Below are 20,140 nucleotides of genomic sequence, written 5' to 3'. Positions count from 1 at the left end.
GTTGTTCTTCATTTGATCCTTCTGCTGAAGTGGGAAATGGATCAATCTTATGCCTGTTACAACAGTCACCAAGGGCTCGGTGGAGTTGGGTTTCAGCTAATGGCTCTCAGTTCTCTGGGCTCCCTGTCTCCGTTTCTCCATGTCCTCCTGCCTGTGCCTCTGTGCAGCAAGCGCACCAACTGTTGCCCTGATCCTGGAAAGAGGACATCCACGCACCTTCTGGCCAGGCTGCCGCTCATTTGAAAGCAAAAATGACAAAATAAAATCAGGATGTACCATTCTATTGGTAGTATGTTGTGTTACCACGGGAAGAAACCTTTGTGCGGAAGGAATGATGCTTGAATATTAGAAAAAAGTTAAAGGAGAAAACTTACATTAGTAAAAGGTGACAGAAGTGTTATTGTACACCGGCATAGAAAACTGATTTCTTTACGGTTCCTTGCTTTTAACAAGGAATATTTATTTTGTTTCTTTCAAGTTTTGTCACAAGGCCAAGATGTCTAAAGTCAGCACAGAAAAGTCACCAGAGAAGTGAAAAAAGTGCTGTCCTCTAAAAGGAATCACAGTCACTGTGCTTTAATCCCACGGGCTTCCAGCAAATCACTTACCCTTCTGACTGTGTTCACCCAACTGTAAAATGGGGATAACAATACCTACTTACCTACCTCAGAGGAGAGCTATAGGGATTAATTGGTTGATGTTTGTGAGGTGCTTTGAAGAGAGAAAGTGCTTATTTTAGAGCCTGTCAAAATTATTGGTGACACTGATCATCTGAAATTCAAAGGGGACCAAACTCATTAACGATCTGATCTTCTTCCTCCATTTGGCAATGTTTATGGGTTAGCAAATCTCACTGCATCTGGATAGTTTATTGTTTGTTTGGAAGCAGAGTAGACTAAAAAGTTGCTTTGAACAACTTTGTTAATCCTTTTTACAAACATGGCTTCATTTACGTATCACTGAAGCTGAAGGTTTTATCTTTGATGATGGTGTAGCAGAACACTTCTAGAGTCATATTATAGTGATTTTTTTTCCAAACAGTGGTTGGATCAGAATTATGAAAACAAAGTAAATCCTGCCTAACTGTATGGTAAGTCATTTCTTTGCTATAACCGAGTAGGATTTGAGGTTCCCTAGCATTCAGATACTTTTCTGTTTAGCTATGAGATGTGGTTCTTGTAATGTTTTTTTATGCTGGAAAGTTCTGCTGAAAACCTGCTCACAGTTCAGTTTTGCTTCTGTGGATGCATGTGAGAGCGTGCTAAATCCCTGTCTTCAAAGCTCTTATAGTTAGAAAACACTGTATGTAATATCTAATTAGAAAATCTAGTTCAGGTATTCGCATATACATGTATGCATTATCATAACGTGACTTCTTCGTGCAGAGCTTTCAGGTGCAGTTATATCTGCTCAGAGCCTCTCCTTCCACTGTAAATTGCACACATGCACTTGGGGACACACCGAGTGAGTGGGGCCCTGGGCATCGTGATCCAGCTTTGCACCCAGATGCACTTTCCAACCTGACTCTATGACTCAAAGTACTTCTGTCAGACCATGTCAGTGTCTACTTGCAGAGCCCAGAGGTAGATGGATCAAAATACATCCACTCATGTTTGCATACACTTGTTTGCATACACTTGTTTGCTCTTGTTTCCATACACTGGAAATAGTGTGCTGATGTTCTTTTTCCATCCTGACAGCTTGTGATCAATCTTTTCTTGAAACAGTGTCTCTGGAACTGTACTTGGGATGTAGTGAAATATACTAGTATGTGCCCTGTTTTCTTTACCATTTTCACACATCTGATTTAATTCTTTCTTTGAAAGTGATAGTGGCTATTCATTTTTCATGTGTTTCGAGATTTTGAGTTGGTTGAAATCATTTCTTTATCTCCTTTGCCCAGTTTTTTTGCATCCGAAAAGTGGCACTGAAAGCAGAATTAGGAGCAGCAACTCTTCCTGTTTGGCACAGTTTTGCAGTCAGAAGCTCACAAATGGTTTAGTTCTATTGCAGCAACTCTGAAGGAAAGTCTGTGCACGTGGGTGCTGAGCCTCAGCTTGGATACTTGGTTTTGAATCTGTGTGCCAGGGATTACTCCCATCTGTGCTTCCTCACAGGGCTTGTGGCTGAATCTGTTGTTCAGCATCAGGGAGATCAGCCAAATCCAGCAATGTGCTTTTCCAGTGTTTCTTTCCATTGGATCTGTCCTCCCACTATTTCAATGCAAATTCACTTTAGAATTCCAAACATTTCTGTTCTGCTGGAAGTCAGGTTTGCCATATGCTGTCACTGGAAAGCCTTTGAGATACTGTCTTTTTTTCTAGAAGGAGGTGCAAGAGTGAGCCTGGGCTTATGTTTTCAAGTCAGTGTTTCCTCCTTTGCTAGTAAAATCAATGCCATGTACTCAGTGACCGTCTGTGAATTTTCTGTCTGTTGAAAAACAACTTTTCTAAAACAATCAAAGCATCTCTACGAAATGTTGGCAAATTTTCAGTGCTGCAGAGTGAAAGCCTTTCACATACAGCCCTTTCTAAAGTACTGAAGTAAATGCACATCAACAGCCTGCTGTATCCGTTGTCAAAAATATGAGGATGTTGACAGCTATATTCCTTTCTCCCTTATTATTTAGAGCTGATGTTGGATTTTGAAGAGAGATACTTGTTCTTTGCAGAAAGTAAAATTGTATGGAAAGTAAGTAGCAATAGTGTTGTGGAACTCCTGGAGTTATCTGCCACTGATGGAGATGCCCTTTTGAACATCTGATAGGAAAGATTTAGGGCCTAATCTTTGTAAACAACCAATGAGATCACACAGTGTGATTTCTTCGCTGCCATTAAACAGTGATCGCTATAAAAGCAGCAGAACTGCTTGAAGAAAGGATTGGAATCAGAGAATCACCAAGATTAGAAAAGACCTCCAAGATCATCTGCTCCAACCATCCACCTATCACCAATATTTCTGCATACTGTGTCATAAACTGTGTCATAGTTTGTAGATGTTGAACCTCGTGGATGCTGAACTTCTGCTTTTTGATTTAACAGGAAAGTAAATCCAAATGTCAGGGCATCTCTTACCACATCTAGAGTGCTCCAACCATGAGATAAAAAGCTAATCTCTCATAACTGGACTTGCTGAATGTTCAGTTTTCTAGTTTGAATTAATTTTCTACTGGAACAGGCAACTTTTTTTAAGCAAATATGCTGCTGAACCAGGCATCATCCACATAATTTCCCATAATGACTGGAATGAATCCTTTAAGACACCGTAGCATGATCTCTGGCTGATCTGACAGAAATGTGATAGCTCACTAATGCTGGATCCAGATCACATCTGTACAGCTGAGTGGCTCAGCCAAAATCTGTTATTAGTAACTGGAGAGCCATCATCTCCACAACTGAAGATGAAGCAGGATCCTTAAGAAGCATGCAGAAGAGAAGATGAGCATCCTAAAAAGTACAGAACATTAAAAATCTGTTCCTACATTCTTTTTTTATGAGGAGCTGTGTCCTCCCTGCCTTGGCAAGAGGAACTCACCACTGGAGCCCTGGGCAGCTTGTTTTTCACCATCTCATCAGGTGGTTGCTCACACAGAAAAAGCATTTCTAAAATCAACTGTTGTGAATATTTACTCATGCCTGCATTTATGTTCATGGTTCAGTATACCTGGTTATGCATAAGTGCATCAGCACAGATTTAAAGCAATCTTCCCCAAACATATACGTAAACAGAGATATGGTGAGTAAGTACCAGGGAAGAAAAGGAATAAAAAATGCCAGCCAAGAAGGCTGTGCATGGGGTTTAGCTGTATCACTGCCTTCCAGGGCATAGCTGAACAGAATTATGTAAAAGCTTCAATACTCAGCAGAGATGGCTCCAATTCAGCTTAATTTACAATTCCAACTTTTCCCACTAAAAGTTGCAGCCTACCATCCTGTTCCTTCATTCCTGAGTTCAGTGCAGCTGAGCATGTGAAGAAAGACTTCAGTCTTGAAACGGTCACTTCATAAATGCACTTGTTATTCTAGGAATTTGCTGTTATTTAAACAGAAGGTTCTAGATTTCTGAGGTTTTTTTTCAGCACGGAGTGAATATTGTGAAAAACATGAGAGGGGAATTCTAAAAATATTTGTAGGTTACAGTCTGTGTTCAGGACGGTCTGTACTAAGTGCTATTTTATCTCTTTTTTTTTAACTTATAAAAACAGGAAGGAGCCTCGCTACTTCTGAGGACCCTGATAAATGTCTCTACCTGTCGTTTTCTAGAAAGATCTCTTCAGGTGCCAAGCAGGGGTCACTGTAACCATGGATACTTGCACTCCTTTTTCCCCTTGGGTTTCTGTGTAAAACTTGGTATGGTGCCCAGTTCAAACCACATTGTGTGTTAAGTAATCATAGGCTCATTCTGTTCTTTGGTATTGTGGTTTTTAAGTTTTCAACGGTTGCTCTGTGGTTTGAAAGCTGTGTTTTTTATTCCGTCTTCTTACTTTAAGTAAAGAAGATGCTAAAGCAAAGTTGCTTGATAACAGTTTTTCCACCAAAATAAAGTCTGTTGGGAAGGGTTGATTGTCATGTGGTTTAAAATTGAAACCAAACTAAGAAACCACTTTAGTGTAGCACTGTGTTCAATGAAATATATATAGCGCTGTACTGAATATGGAAAGAGATTTTCCAGTTCCTGGGATCCCTCAAAATGCACTTAGGAAATAAAAAACAAACCTTGATCTGTTTCTAATGTGTAAAATAAGAGTCAGTTTTAGAAAGTTGTAAAAATGTATTTTACTGAAAAGTGGAATGCTTATTTTCCATGAAGTACGCTATCAGTCCTCCTCTTCTGCTTTGATATAGATCTACAAAGGATCCACATCTAGTTGAAGGAGCGGTACAGTACAGAAGGAGAAACTAATTATAGATTCTTCTCACCTTTCAAAAACATCCTGAGTTGAATAAGGCAACAGATCCAGGGGTACCTAATATGAATGAGTAAATGGAAAGGGAACCTGCCCTTCTGGATGCTGAAGAAAAGATCAAGAAGTACCATTTGATCAGATCAGAGGAACCTTATCTGAAATAACCATGATGAGAAGTCTTAGAACAGTTAATTTTCACAGATCTGTCAAAATTAGGCCAAAGTCATGTGACTGTTATTAACATAGGCTACTGTTGTTCTGTCAGGCAAAACTTCAGAACAACTTTTGATGGGAAGAATATTTGTAGGTGCAGAAGTAAATGGACAACAGAGCAAAAAGGAAATAGAGTTTATAAAGGTATACTGTAGTTTGACTACTTAATGACTTTCTTTGATAACTCATTTCCTAGGCGAAGGTAATAGAGTAGATAACACTTGCCTGGACTTTATTAAAGTATTTCATATGATATCATTTGAGTGCTTACTAGCTTAGTTAGTCTCTAGAGTTAGATTCTAATCTAGAGTCTGTGGGAAGTGGTATCTGTCATGAATGAAGAAGTTTCTAGAAGGGAAATTATAGTGATGACACTAAAAGGGAAGCAGTAGATTGCAGGAAGGTAATTTGTTGAGCTCTTCAAGATTCAGTGTTGGAACCAGCTGTACTTACTGTTTTCCATCAACTCTGGGGAAAAAGTAGTAAGATCCTGACATTCACTAGAAGCGGAAAGCTAGGTGCCACTGTCAAAAACTGGGTTATCCTCTGGCATGACTAAAGGGAGAAAAACTTCAGTGTATCAACTGACTGTAGGATGAGTCTGAACCACCAACAATATGTCCTTGGATATGTCCTTGATTATTGAATGTAAGAAGAACAGTCTACCAGAAGAGAAAAATATACTACCACTACCATATGGAGAACTGGAAAGAAAAATTAATTTAGATAGAATAGGAATGGGGAAGGGCTACTGGGAATGTAGTAATGTGGATTGAGAATTTCACTTGTGGCAGGAGGCTGAAGGAAATTTTATGCCTTCATTCACAAAATGAAGGTTGAAAGGGGCAGTGAGGTAGGCACTTGAAAAGAAATACTTGCACCAGTACCAGCACACAAATGACTGGGTGTAATATCATGCTGAACATATTATGTAAAAATATGGTAGTTTTTAACTGACAAAGGAATATCCTCTAGGATCAGTTTCCCAATAAAGGAAAATTTTAAGGTGGGGCAAAGCAGTCAACTGCTTTGACAGATTTACTGGGACTCACTGAGCATAGTCCAGTCCTGTTATCCTAGATTCTCTTCTGAAGTTCTGTTCCTTTGATAGCTGTATGTCTGTGAATGTTAAAATGACACATACCTGATGACCAGAGAATCTAAGCATTTGTGTAACTTTTATACTAAACATTTTATTTAATTCAAAAGTCTTTACATTCCTACTTTTAGCATTTCAGGTGCTAATAGGATGACAAGATCAGTTCTTTGTAAGATGGAAATAACTGACAAGAAAGTACCATTTTGGTGCCTAAAGACAAAGTAGTATTGAGTAGTTCCTAAAATTGTGATTTTGCTCTAAGAAAGAAGAAATTTTCAGCCACAAATGTCAGATTCTAGTGTCCAAGCCATGAATCTATGCCTGAGTTGGTGAGCAAGTTTCTGTTGACCAATACAGCAAATGTACTGCTTGTGTCAGATGTGTAACTATAACTTGAAAGCAGGTTTTAGAGTAGCATATAAAACCAGTCTTGTTCTGTATCTATTTATCACAAAAGCAATCACAGTCATTAATTCAGTGGTGTCTGACTATGTAACGGACACACTTTTAGAGAAGCTTCAAGAAGAGTCAGTCATAAACAATGTGTTAGTCTGAACAATTCCAAGAAAAGAACAGTTCAAAGCTTATGAAGAAAAGGACAAAAAGGCCTTTTCATCATCTGTGTTATTCTTGGAAGAAGGTGCTTTCCTACAAGACAGGTTGCAATCAAAGGCAAGAAAAGGCAAGTAAAAGCAAATGGTAGACATACAGAGCCAAAATCTCTATAGGGGTTAGGAGCAAGTCAGGACCTGACACAGTAAAAGTAAAGTTTAATTGTATTCTTAGTCTTTAACTTAGTGCCCCATTGAGGGAAAGGCTGCAGACTCAAAAGGAGATAAATTAGATGTTGCTTGGCATTATGTTAGATACTAGGGAATATAACCAGAATCACAAATCCATTGGAATGTTGGCTTTATTAATTATTGCAAGGGTAGATTGCAGAATACCAGAAGATATTTTTTTCATATGAAATGCTATGTAGAATTTGAGTGTGCACCTGCGTCTTGTCTTATAAATAGGCGGCACACAGTGAAATAGAAGTAATAGAGTAAAGAACAGCATGATTCCGTGTTCTTCTAGGTAATTACCATTTGATTACAAGGCAAAACTTGTGCAACTTGCTCTGCAGTCAGAGACAGCCAGACAAGAAATGGCAGTGAACGTTTAACTAGCTTCATGCCCATCCTTTGGACTAAAGTTCCCTGAAAAGGCTTAGTTTCAAGCAACGAAGTACTGTACATTTGTCTGTGAATCTTTGTAAAATTTGTTTTGTGAAAACCACTTTCTATGCAGGTAAATTCTTTCTTAGGGAGAAGTTGCTTTGTTTTGCTTGTGAGGGTTCACTGAACAAAATTTAAAAGGCAATTATCTTCATTGCTATGGAATAAAGGAAAAAAAAAGTAAAAATAAAACTATATGTACAATGCTTGAAACAAAATAAAGTCCTGTATGGTCACCCTAGAAGAGCTCGTCCAGCAGAAATTATCATACATTAAATACTAGGAAGATCAGAATTGTCTTATGTATTTACTTGAAAATGTTTACCACAGAGGCAAAATGTCTCCAGAGGCCAGTCTAACTTTTGCATCTCAATTTTCTTAAAAGTTATTTAATGAAGTACATAAGCATGGAGCTGAGCCAAACCTTGTGACCCTTGTGTTGCTCTGAAAGTGCAGAACTTTCTGTGAAGTTAACATTGTTTATGGAATTAAGGCTGCTTCAAATTAATTTAGGTTAAACAAGGACGAGAGGAAAGAGTAGCGAAGAAGAAAAGATGAACAATAAGTTCAGAAGAAGCAAACAAGAAGAGCGAGAGTTGAGTCACTGGGGGGCAAGAGCAGGAAAAGATGGTGACAGATGAAGTAGAGAGTCCTTCTTTTTTTATTTTCATTTGTTAGAAAACCACAGACAAACAACCTTAGCCTGATGGGTAGGAAGAGGTGAAGATTTTTCAGTCAAGGAGCAGGTCTGTTTGAACTGCTGCATGCTGAGCAGAATGAAAAATGGGATGGCAAAGGGAAATGGGGGCCTGAGGGAAAATTTGTCCTAGCTCAGTAAGGACAAGGGTAGTACTAGATTCACAGAGACTTATTTATCATCCAAGGAAAAAAGACAAGGAAGGTAGAGAAAATTGTGGCCTTCCTTAAAATTCTGTGTGAAATACTTTAGATTCGAAGTTGTTTTATAACAGCATTTGTGCTTGTATTTACTCTAAAAAGAGATAAACATTATTCTTCTGAAAGTATGAAACTGGGGACTTTCAAGGTAGGAAAACCTGTTTTATTCCAAGTGCAAGTAGAGCGCTGTAAGTAGAAGTCAAATATGGATCCCACTATAATTTCTCCTTCTTGCTGTGAGATAGGAAATCTCTTTATCTTTTTGCCCACCATGTTATTATTAAAACATTTCTCATATAGATATAATCTGATCTCTATCAAATAACAATTTTATTACAACTAAGCAATCTTCGTACTATTCCTTTTGTGCACACATACACAAGCACACATGCACACAGACATACACACATTCTCTGTCCTTGGAACTGTGAAATGGTGCATGGAAGGGCTTTGTTCTTAACAGTGAGCAACTTGTAGCATATTCCCCATTGTATTACATGACAAAGATCCTCAGAGAACCAAAATAATCCCCACAACTCACCAACATAGCATTGTATCTCTTCTCATTATAGGAATTCCATTCATGGAGGACTTTATTTTTCATAGAGTAGTGCTATAATAGCTTCAAGGGTCCCACCAGTCTTGTTCCTAACCTTAAGGACTTACCTACAGAATAGAAAGAGTTGATTTAGTTCTTCCCTGAAGTAGTCAATGGGGTGCCATTTAGGTCGAAGTGTAAGATGGGGCCGCTTGTCCATTAGGAAGTGGAATGAAACCACCAATTCATTTTATGTAGACTAACAAAACAGCTGCCAGACAGTAATAATTTTCAGTCATTGCTGACCTGGGGTAGATTTAACAAGTGACCTAGAAATGAAAAGCTTGGAAGGCAACTGCAAATCCCCTGAGTTACTTTAAAAGGCATGCTTCTGAAAGACTGAGAAATATATAATTTAGAAGGAATGGACAGCACGTTTTAACTAATATGCCTGCATTTTTTCCAGGTTGGATTATTTTTTACTTGATGCCATCATTTATAATGAATGTAAAGTACAACATCATACGAATAATAATGTTTTGTATCATCTTTGCATGAAGTTAAATTAACTAGTGAACAGGAAAGCAGTAAGGAATCAAACTCTTGGAGTACATTTTTGCATTTATGTAAATGAGTGGAAATGCTAAGAGTAAATACAGTGCATTTTGAAATCAGTATAATATTTCTTTCCTTGTCCCTGTCAGAGGAGGTGCCCAAGGCTGGGTATTGAGACTATTTCAGAACAAGGGCTTGGACAAAAAAGAATGATGCTGCTTTTTTGGAAGACATCAACAAAAGGAGGCTAAATTAGAAAATAATGAATGGCCTGGAGAAAATAGAGGAGGAGCTGACTGCCATCTTATTCACAAGAATAAAATAAGAGGACAGTCAATGAACTTAAAATAGTGGTGACCTCTTGCTCTTTTGGCAGAGAAAGCCATGCAGCTGGTGTGCCTGCGTACCAGTAGCAGAGGGGTCACTGACCAGGCATGGTGTCTGTGAGTGTTCCCGGAGGCTGCATCTGCTGAACTTTCAGCAGGACGAAGAGGTAGATAGGAGTACAAACACTGCCACTGCCACACTGCTTGGGCTGCCTGCGTCTGCTTCTGCTTGTGAGAATTGACAGGGAGCTGGATGAATTGTGTGTAGCAGCCACTCCTGGCTGCCTTCCTTTTCTACCATCAGTATCAGCAATTTATATTAGATATCTCTGGTGTGAAAAAGGAGAAATTTGAAGGTTAATTGGTACTCAAGAACAGGCTACTCGTGCTGGAAAAACACTCCTTGTTTGTAGTCTGTACACAGTCTCGCATGCTCTTTAGGTAAAAAGGCTGCAAGTCTTGCCTGTGGTCCATTGGACTGACTTGGTGGTCTGCCTGTAGACTGCAACTGATCTTTGATATAAAATATGGGAAGTTCAAATATTGTAAATGGAAATATTTTTCCCCATACTATAAAATTTACACTGAAATTCTGCTGCAAGAATTTTCACATCACTGTAGTGAAAAGTGTCTAGGGATTACAGAAAGAAAAGGTTGCTTTTATTAATACTATATAGATCTACTGTTGCTAGAAAAAATATCTGGCTCTGTAATAAGTTTCTGGGGAAAAGTAGTAGGTTGCAGTAGGTTTTTTTTTTTTTTTTTTTTTTTTTTTTTTTTTTTGGTAGGGTTAATTTTCTGCTGTTTTAATACCCTGAATTGATTCATTGTGGAAATGGTGGAATCATATTGCTGCAATCAAGACTGACATTTGTGGAGCAGGGCATTACATCTTCTTATCCATAATGCGAAAATGCATTTTTAGAGACCTGTAGAAAATATAATGGCTGGCATGGAGGAAAAGCAAAACATTTATCAGCTGTCAGGGTTTTTGCTTTTGTAAAGCTAACCACTATCCAAAGAGAAATGCTGCATAATCTCTGCTAGAGCCTAACGCACTACCTGCATTTTTAGACATAAAACACAATGTTTTAATTCACTTAGAACTGTTCTCTAATCCTTGTTACACAAAACTTGTCAGTTGGGACGCCTGCATTTTATTCGTTTTATTCATAGCTTTACCTCTTCTGCTCTGGATGTCTTCAGGCAAGTCATTTAACCACTACTGCATCAGTTTACTGCTTAATGAAAAAAGATAACATTGTGTGTGCTTGAATACTAGAGAACAACCTTGAATATTAGATGATATCATATGATATGGGTCATAAAAATACATGATAAGTTAATATTTCTTAAGTTTGTGGAGGTTTTTGTTTGTTTGTTTTGTTTTTTAATCTTTGGCTTTGATCTGGTCATAAGGGTGACCTCTAGACTACTTCACACCAACCAAGAGGTGCCCAAGTGCAGAAGAGGAACTTCTGGTGTGAGTTGCTGGGCCTTTTCTCACAAGTGCAAAGTTGCCTTGCATTACCTCACCTTTACTACCAGGCACCACTCCCCAAAGGCTGACCATGCGCTCCTTTTACCTCTGTTAAATCAGGGTGGTCTGTTGTTATAATCCATGTCTGTCATGGCTCTGTCTACTCATTTCCTGAGACTGTACTGTGTACAAAATATTTTTCTTCTGCTTTCAGCCAGCAAGAAAATTTTAGTGGTATTGTTCTGAGAGGTTGATGGAAATACTGAGTTTTGCAGTTTTCTCCATGGATCTGAGGTTGTTGACCTCTATTGAGAGAGCTTGTGGGATAGCAGCTGAGCCATTTTTGTCTTATGCACACCTAAATTTTGCTCTTGGTGTTGACAGTTTCATAGTTTCAGTAGGATAGAGTTGTCAACAAGGGAAGTTGAGATCGTAGCATGAAATGACTCCTCGTTTAAAAGGCACTGAAGGAGAGTTTTGGAGAACAAATAATCTGATCTTACTGAATGCCTTCTATGACATGAATGGAGGGGACTGTACAAATAAATGATTACAGTCTTTCAGTGTCTTGCACTAATTTGAAGGCTATGAAGACTTAATGAGACATACTTCAAAGGCATATTTCATATTCCCACATATGCACAAAAATTGTGACTTTTTAGTTCATTAACATATGACTTTCTGTGGTAAATTTTTAATCCATTGGTGAAGAACACTCCTACTGATGAAGGTAGAAAAGGTTTTACCACACAGGAATTCATTGATAAGACATTCTACATTTTTTACTGAGATTTATATTTTGGTTTCAATATCAAATCTCTGCAATTCAAATAGAAATGTCTTTACCTGGGTTTAGAAGGAACGTGTGCCTGGACTAAGTTAGCAAGCAAGGGGGGAGTAAGTTGGTAGGTTATACAGAACCCCCTCTTTTTTGCAGTGTAGATCCAAACTGAACTTCTACAGGTGCCTGCCAAGGCTGTTATCTGTTGACTGATTAGGAAAAGATTCTGAGGTTTCTCCTTAAAAAGAAATGTGGAATGCTCACTCAACATACCAATTCAAAAATAATGAGGACCAACAAACAGAGCACACTGTTGCTGAATGAGGATTTGCAGCTCACATATGCTTATAGTGAAATTTAGAAATCTGTATCAGTACTCCAAGGTAACTGCTGTGCATGAATTTAAGCACAAGTGAACTTTGCAGAAGCGATGAGCAATCGGAGGAAGTTGCAAGGAAACTTGACTTTTAATTCACTTGTAAGTATTGTAACTAGTTCTCATATATTGTTATTAGTTAAGTACAGGGTTACAAAATATTTCCCTAATGGTTTCTTTAAACGAATGTTATGTATCAAAAAACATTAAGGTCTTCGTATGCTTACAGTTATGTTTAGAATGCTTAATGAGTGCTAGGTGCAGAAGAGATTATATTTAAACAGAGAATATCTTGGGGAACTTTCAGTGCATGAACTCTGTAAAACTCCATTTTACAGTACACGGGAAATTGTCTTGCCATGGACAGTAAGGAATTCAGAATTCAATTTAATGAACTCATGCCATAAACTGTTAGCTCCTCTTCTCTTAAACCTGGAAATTAACAAACATCAAAACAATGAATTCTGATAATCCTCTCCAATAAGGCTTAAATTCCTGCAGTGATCCTTTGCTGAAGGAGCTGCTCTTTAACAATGAGCCTTACAGAGATGCTCCCCAGGGCAGGGAGATAGGCAGGATGCAGGCTTGAAAGTTTGCTGGCCCAGGCAAGATTTTTATAGCCTTCAGCTAGGCAGCACCAGTTAATTCAGAGAACTGTTTAACTGACTTGTCATCATACAATGTTTCTCTATCTGTGCTTAACTGAAAGCTCTTGGCTATACCCTTTGGCATCACATTGACAGCATTACTAAAATAATTAGAAAGCTGAAATCAGGAAGTCAGGTAAGGGAATGGCTGAACAGCATGAAAACAAAGACATGATAGTGAGCTTTGGGGTAATCTTCCTTTTCCTCTTGATTTCTTCACAAAGCAATACCTACCTGCTGACTACTCAACATCACATCTTCACAATAACCCCCTGTTCCTCCTTCCATTCTTCCCACTCTGTCACTTATTCTGAAAAATCCCCTCCAACTCACAGTTCATTCTGAAAGCAGAAGGAACTATGCATGTTAGAACCAAACATTTTCCTATCTTCCAGTAACTAGTAAATATATCTGCTTTGTGTTACAGATATATATATATATATTTAATAGAACTTAACCCACCAGAGTGCACTTTTGTTTGTGGTGTTCCCATGTGTCTCTTGTTATGTTGTGCATTGCCCTTTTTGTGCTCCTGTCTCTCAGAGGCCTATAAGAGAACCTGCTATGTTGTGGAATTTATAAGCATCGCTGGTAATGGTGAACTGCTTTATTAGAAGCACTATCACACTGTATATGACCAGTGGTCATTTTATGAGCACTCTGTAACTGGAATACAGCAAAGGACCAATTGGGAGGAATGGCTCATATCTTACACTTCCACAGAATCACAGAATCACAGAATCACAGAATCACCCGGGTTGGAAGGGACCCCAAGGATCATGTAGTTCCAACCCCCCTGCCTAGCAGGGCCACCAACATACATATTCAGATCAGGTTGCCCAGGACCCCGTCCAACCTGGCCTTAAACACGTCCAAGGACGGGGCATCCACAACCTCCCTGGGCAGCCCGTTCCAGGGCCTAACCACTCTCCTAGTAAAGAACTTCCCCCTAACATCCAACCTAAATCTTCCCTCCTTCAACTTAAAACCATTTCCCCTAGTCCTGCTGTCGTCAGCCCTTTTGAAGAGTTTACTCCCCTCCTGGGTGTAGGTTCCCTTCAGGTATTGATAGGCTGCAATGAGGTCACCCCGCAGCCTTCTCTTCTCCAGGCTGAACAAGCCCAACTCCCTCAGCCTGTCCTCATAGGGGAGGTGCTCCAGCCCCCTGATCATCTTAGTCGCCCTCCTCTGGACCCTTTCCAAAATCTCTATGTCTTTCTTGTACTGAGGGCTCCACACCTGGACACAGTACTCCAGGTGGGGCCTCACAAGAGCCGAGTAGAGAGGGACAATCACCTCCCTGTCCCTGCTGGCCACCCCTCTCCTGATGGAGCCCAGGATCCCATTTGCCTTTCGAGCTTCCAATTTAAGAGTTCATAGGAGTTGAGAAGCAGAGTTAAAATGGAAAACAAAGAGTATTATCATGCAACACAGATAAAAAATGAATCAGAAAGACTCGTGATATATTTATTGGCATAATTTATATTTAAATTAGTTTTTATTTATATTAAAAATTATTTACATTAAAACAAAACGTTCTCTTTAGAGTTAGAGAAATCAATGTTCCTGTTGGAGAAATCATTACTAAAATAACATTTCCCTCTTCCAGACAGCTGCTTTTATGTCTCTGTTTTTGAGAGGTATAATAGGCATCTCGTCAAAACCAATCTGCTTCTTTGTGGGAGCACATCAAACTCAGGCTCTTCACTATGTCATGCCTTCCTTCCACTCTTACCTGGCAATGTTTTGAACCACGCCACATTTCTGAATGGACATACGAGATATTTAGAACTCCAGCCTCTTCATTTTCACCTTAACAGAGACTACAGAAGAAATGAGCTATTGAGTTGATATAATTGGTCTATTTGCTTGGCTTCCTGCAAAAGTTCAGTTATGAATATATATAGCAAAGCTAACTAGACTAGTCACTAGTGCTTCCGTTAACTTTGCTTGCAGTTGGAATAAGCTGGTATTTTGATTACAATATCTTCAGTGTGGCCATTAATAGCAAGCATGGTCTCCTAGAGTCCCCTGACTTGCTTCTGAGGTACATCCCCAAACACCTTCCATCACATTAAGTGTAAGTGGATGCAGTGTCAGTAAAAGCACAGCAGTTCAAGTAGCTTTCATGGAGTGGGTGCTCTCCTTTGGCTTGCCAGGCTGATTGGAAAGGTTTAAGGCCAGAGAACCTGAATTGGATGACAATCACACTTAAACATTCATTTGATGAAAATACTCGTGCAGTGAAGTATACAGAAAATGCAATCTCCACAAGCAAAGCTTTCTTTTTTTTCTTTCATTAAAAAAAAAAAAAAAAAAAAAAAACAGAAAAGAAAAAGAGGAAATTAAATTCAGGAGGTCACATTGATGTTTACACAACTGAAACTTTTGTAAAATTTAGAGTTTGGCACAAGTATCTGCATGTCTAGCAAAACTTTCTGTTTGCAGCAAAGACTTGGGGGCTCAGGGCCAAAGGTACTGCAACTCTGAGTTTTGGCCAATGAAACTTTTTTCAAAGATCCAGCCAACTAAGCTTGTATAGATGGTGGAAATTGTATAGCCTTTTTAGCCATAAGTTTTGACAATGATGCATTAACAGATGACGAAATGTGTTTAGAGCATCAAGAAAATATCAAATACTTAATGATATAGCTGTTCCAGCTACAGGCAGAAAATGGGATGGGTTTAATAAATGTTGAAGCAGGTGAGAGAAAGCAGGTAAGAGATATCAGATAAAGCAGGCCCAACATGTACAAACTTGAAAGTGAGAACCTACATTCCAGCAACATTTCCTATTGCAAGTTTTCCAAGATTTTGATGAGAGTTTGGAACAAAAGCTGTTCTGTTCCTCCTGGGGTTTACGTCACCAGTTGTCTTATTATTCCTGATCCTTTGCCAATCATATTGTAAGCTTTGAGAAAGGGATGAAAAAGCAGCTTTTCTCCTTTAAATAGATTTGAACTTTGAAATCTTATTACTGTGACCATTAATTGCGGAAAAGGACAGACTGAAATGCCAACTATGGAGTACAGTAGAGGTACTGCTGACAACAGTTTTGTTCCACATAATGGCATTTCTGTATGGTGAACTTCAGATTGTAAATGTTCTCATAAATGTTAGTTGTTGGGTTTTTATGTTTTTATATACATTTTTTTTAATGGATTGGAATAATGTACATTAGGAGAATGGGATTGAAAACAAATCCAGCTTGACAAGCAATCTTCAGTTTCTAGTTTTCTTTCTTATTCTGTCATTTTGGAAACATTGATTGCTTTCTTTAAAAACTTAGAATTGTTTTTAGAACATTTTTAATGCAAATATATATCATTCAGTCCTTTGCAACAGCCTAAAAATTAAAGCAATGAAAAGAGGGACAGTCTTCTATGCATTAACTGTTCAAACAAAGTGTGCCTAGGGGACAAAATCCAGGGAAGGAACTGCAGCTGTTTCTCTAGGGGAATGTACTTTTGTACGTGTATCTGTGGAATAGCTTTATCTTAATAGAAATGCATTACTTGTATTTGCATCTTATTTTGCTTATAAATACTTTAACATGGGTTTTACAGTGCAACAGAGCAATTTAGCTAGGAAATGTGTTTGCAGCTCATGAGCTGCATTTTAGGAATTTCATTTTAAAACCAGCCCTGCAGTCCCTTTGCCAGGAGATATCCTCAGGACATTTTCCAAGGAGTAATTGGGACTGTGTCCACAGATGCACAATTGTAAAGTCTTCAAATTGTTCATGTATCAAGCCAAGGAGGCTACCAAGGAAAGCAGCAGGATTCCCCAGTAGCAAAATGGCCTGTGCACTGCACTGAACACAGTTATTTCTAGTCTTACAAGTCTTGGGTAAAACGCATGCATTCTGAAGTGTTTGTCACTCAAAGCAGTGATTGTAGAACTGAATGGTAAAGCAGAAATGCAAGCGCTTTTCAAATGTTTCCTTTCCCTGTAGCTTAGACTCTGTTCTCTGTGCTACTGGACTGCTTGAGGAATCTTGATCTATCCACAGGTCTGTATTTGAGCTTTCCACAAGTTAAATTCCTCAGGATCCTGCAATATTATTTCATTATGGACTCACAATTTTTTAGAAGTATTATTTTGCAGCCATTACCTGATTTTTTCACTCAACCGACTTTCTATTGAAAGTGTCTTTTGGGGAATAAAACTCCACTGATTTCTTTCCTTTTCCAAATCATCTTTTGAAGCCACTTCTGATAACTTTTTTAAGGCAAAATGATCACCGAGCATTCTCAACACTGAATGACTCTGGACTCAACTGTATTTTCTTAACTAAAGGCTTCAGAGTTGTGTCCAGCCTTGTCCTATAAGATCACATTTTGTAAAAGAAGAAGATATATCAAAAGATCAAATCAATGTATATCATCATCAGAACTTGCATTGACTGCAGTGCAAAAATTTGCAGTGATTTTGAGTCCTATGGTACTTGGATTTTCCGCATGGAATCATTTTGACTTTTTTAATATTGGTATTACATTATTTGAGGGATTATTGAAATGTTAACATTTTCACTAAGAAAACTAATATAACAAGTGAACTTTCATGCAGTGTATATCAGATTTGTTGATTTTGTTGGTGGTGCTGTGCAGAGACAGAATTGAAACTGAAAACTGGCTCATGGGAGAAGCAGTCATGTGGAATCAAATCTTCTTCCCAAGCCCTAAACCAATGACATGCTTAAGGACTAAAACTATGAAGATAATTTCCCCCAAGAAAATGGTAGCAGTAGCTGAGAGAGACCTCCCTCACCACTAACAAAAGTGCAGATGCAGCCTTAGCCAGAGTTATCAAAGCATCTACTTGCTAATATATTACAATATTTTTAATAACTCTTGCTTATTTAATACTTGTCCTCTTTCTATGTCTATTTTTATAACTTTTTTTCTCTAAGAACTGTGTACTTTCTATATAACTTATAGTAAGATCCATCTAAACTAAGGAGGAGATACTTTGAAATGAGATCTCTATTTCTACAAAACAGAATGTTTTATTCTCTGATAATCCAAATGCTCCTAAGGATCCACAAAAATTGAACAAACCTCAGTGAGATGCCCTACCAGTAGTCACAAGCTGATGTTTTCATAGCAGATGGTAAAATCATGTAAATCAGACCATGGAAATATTAAGAGGATTTTAAGGATATCTGAAGTCTTGATATTATGCTTTCAAAATCTTTGCACTGTTATGTAAAATACTAAAAGCAAGCAGTGAAGCTGGTTTATTACTACAATAAATTAGCCTAGAAGGAGGACTTGGAAACCATGGGTCTGAATCATAATGTTGGTATTAATGGTACAAGAAGGCAAGTTTCTAAAATACGAAATGTCATGCTTGCTATGTATTTCTTAGATGGGAAACAAATGGGACTGCATAGCATGAAATATTAGAAAATAATAAAATGTGGTACAAGCATTTTGTAAAATTGTAAAGGTTAAGAAGTAAGGTTATCACAGTAGATAAGATGCATAATAATTAAATCTAGGGAAAATGAGGTCTTCACAGGGTTTATTTTATTATGCTGATCTTAATTTTATCATATGCTACTTAAAATGTATTGCTAAGGACTGGAAGAGGGAATGTTGCAGCAAACAATCAAAGGGAAAGGTTTTGCTTTGAGACCTTACTCCGTGAACAAAATATGTATTAATGGCACTGAACTTGTGTGACATTTTACAGATATATTTCAAAATGTTCTGAGATGAAAACCATTACCTCTGTTTTACAGATTATGAGATGAAGGCTCAGAGAGATACCTAACAGTATCATACTGAAGATCATGAAGTCAGGAGCAGAACTGAGGTGAAACTCTAGATCTCTTAACTCCATCCCAGCAGAAAACAAAAAGGTACTTGATTGATAGTACATTTCTAAGTGGCTATGTTTACAAAATAATTTGAAACTTTCCAACATATTTTCAGTTGTCCCTTGATTGCATCGCAAAGCGTTCATTTTGATAATGTGGTTATATTAGGACAATTACATATGGGATATTTTAGTTAAGCAATAAGCCAGGTTACTATCCTATTGAGTTCAATAAGAGTCTTTAGGGGACTTCTGCATGGGGTCAAGCAAACCTCCTCCTCCTCTTTTTGTTACTTTTATTGTTTCTCTTTATTTGGGTAGTGCCTGCAATGCTATGGGCAATTTCCGAACATAAGGCAATATTTCCTTCCCTAAGAAGCTACGTGATAAAAAAAACCAAAACAAAACCGAAAAAAAAAAAACAGGCAAAAAGATAAAGAGTAGAAAGGGTCAGAATAGAAACCACTAGTGTTTTCAAATCTTGCCACATTTAGTGAGTTTATTGAGTCACTGAGTAACCTCTGAGGGCCCCAATCTAGCCATAATCAACCTAAAGAAAGGCTTATCCCATTTTTAATTATTTAGTCTATTTGCATACAGATGACTCTTGCCTATTCTTAAGAAAGTCCTCTTTGCTCTAGCTGTTGAATTTGAGAGGGTAATGTGCAAAACCTATGTGTTTAAATAAGGTTTAAACATACAACTCCTATTGATGATGAACCACTCGCATCTGCTGCTCTGTGCATAGAATCTCTATAATCTACATATGTTGGGTGATTTTTTTAAAGGGTGAATAGATTAAAACTTACACAAACCAGTGTGCAGAGGTAAATTTGTATGTTCAGTCAGATTGTTAATAATTTAATTCATCATGACATTACAAAAGGACAGCGCATTAAGAAATTGCAAATGTTACAGAGATCAGTAATAGGAAGATTATCTAAGGTTCCTAACTGGTCAGTTCAAATCAAGTTCAGGACTGTATTAATCAAATGTTATTATTTGTTGTTTTTCACAAGTTAAAGACATTTTCTTGTATGGCCGTCTTATGAAAATGACTGCAATAAAATCTTGTTTTAGCAGACTTCACAAATGACATTAACTTACTCTTGACTAGATGTGGACACTTGGAAACTCTTAACTCTTTACTGTGGATTCCACCTGCATATACACCTCATTTAGATGGGCTAGTGTCTGCACAAGTTCTACATTTAGATCAACAACCTGTCTGTTTATAAAATGCAAGAACTAGAAGAGGGTCAACAAAGTATTGTTGGCA

General features: G+C 38.0%; 1 long non-coding RNA gene across 2 annotated transcripts in view; it reads left to right on the top strand.

The window, feature by feature from the left end:
- Positions 1–20,140, top strand: part of LOC125696555 (uncharacterized) — a 135,415-nt gene that overhangs the window by 49,885 nt on the left and 65,390 nt on the right. For both annotated transcript variants that reach the window (XR_007378403.1, XR_007378402.1), the window contains exon 3: positions 18,785–18,904. This is a non-coding gene — a long non-coding RNA (uncharacterized LOC125696555). The remainder of the gene's footprint in view (positions 1–18,784; positions 18,905–20,140) is intronic.

The sequence above is a fragment of the Lagopus muta genome, chromosome 8 (genome assembly GCF_023343835.1).
Source record: "Lagopus muta isolate bLagMut1 chromosome 8, bLagMut1 primary, whole genome shotgun sequence".
NCBI classification, from domain to species: Eukaryota; Metazoa; Chordata; class Aves; order Galliformes; family Phasianidae; genus Lagopus; species Lagopus muta.
This window is presented reverse-complemented; position numbering and strand designations above follow the sequence as displayed.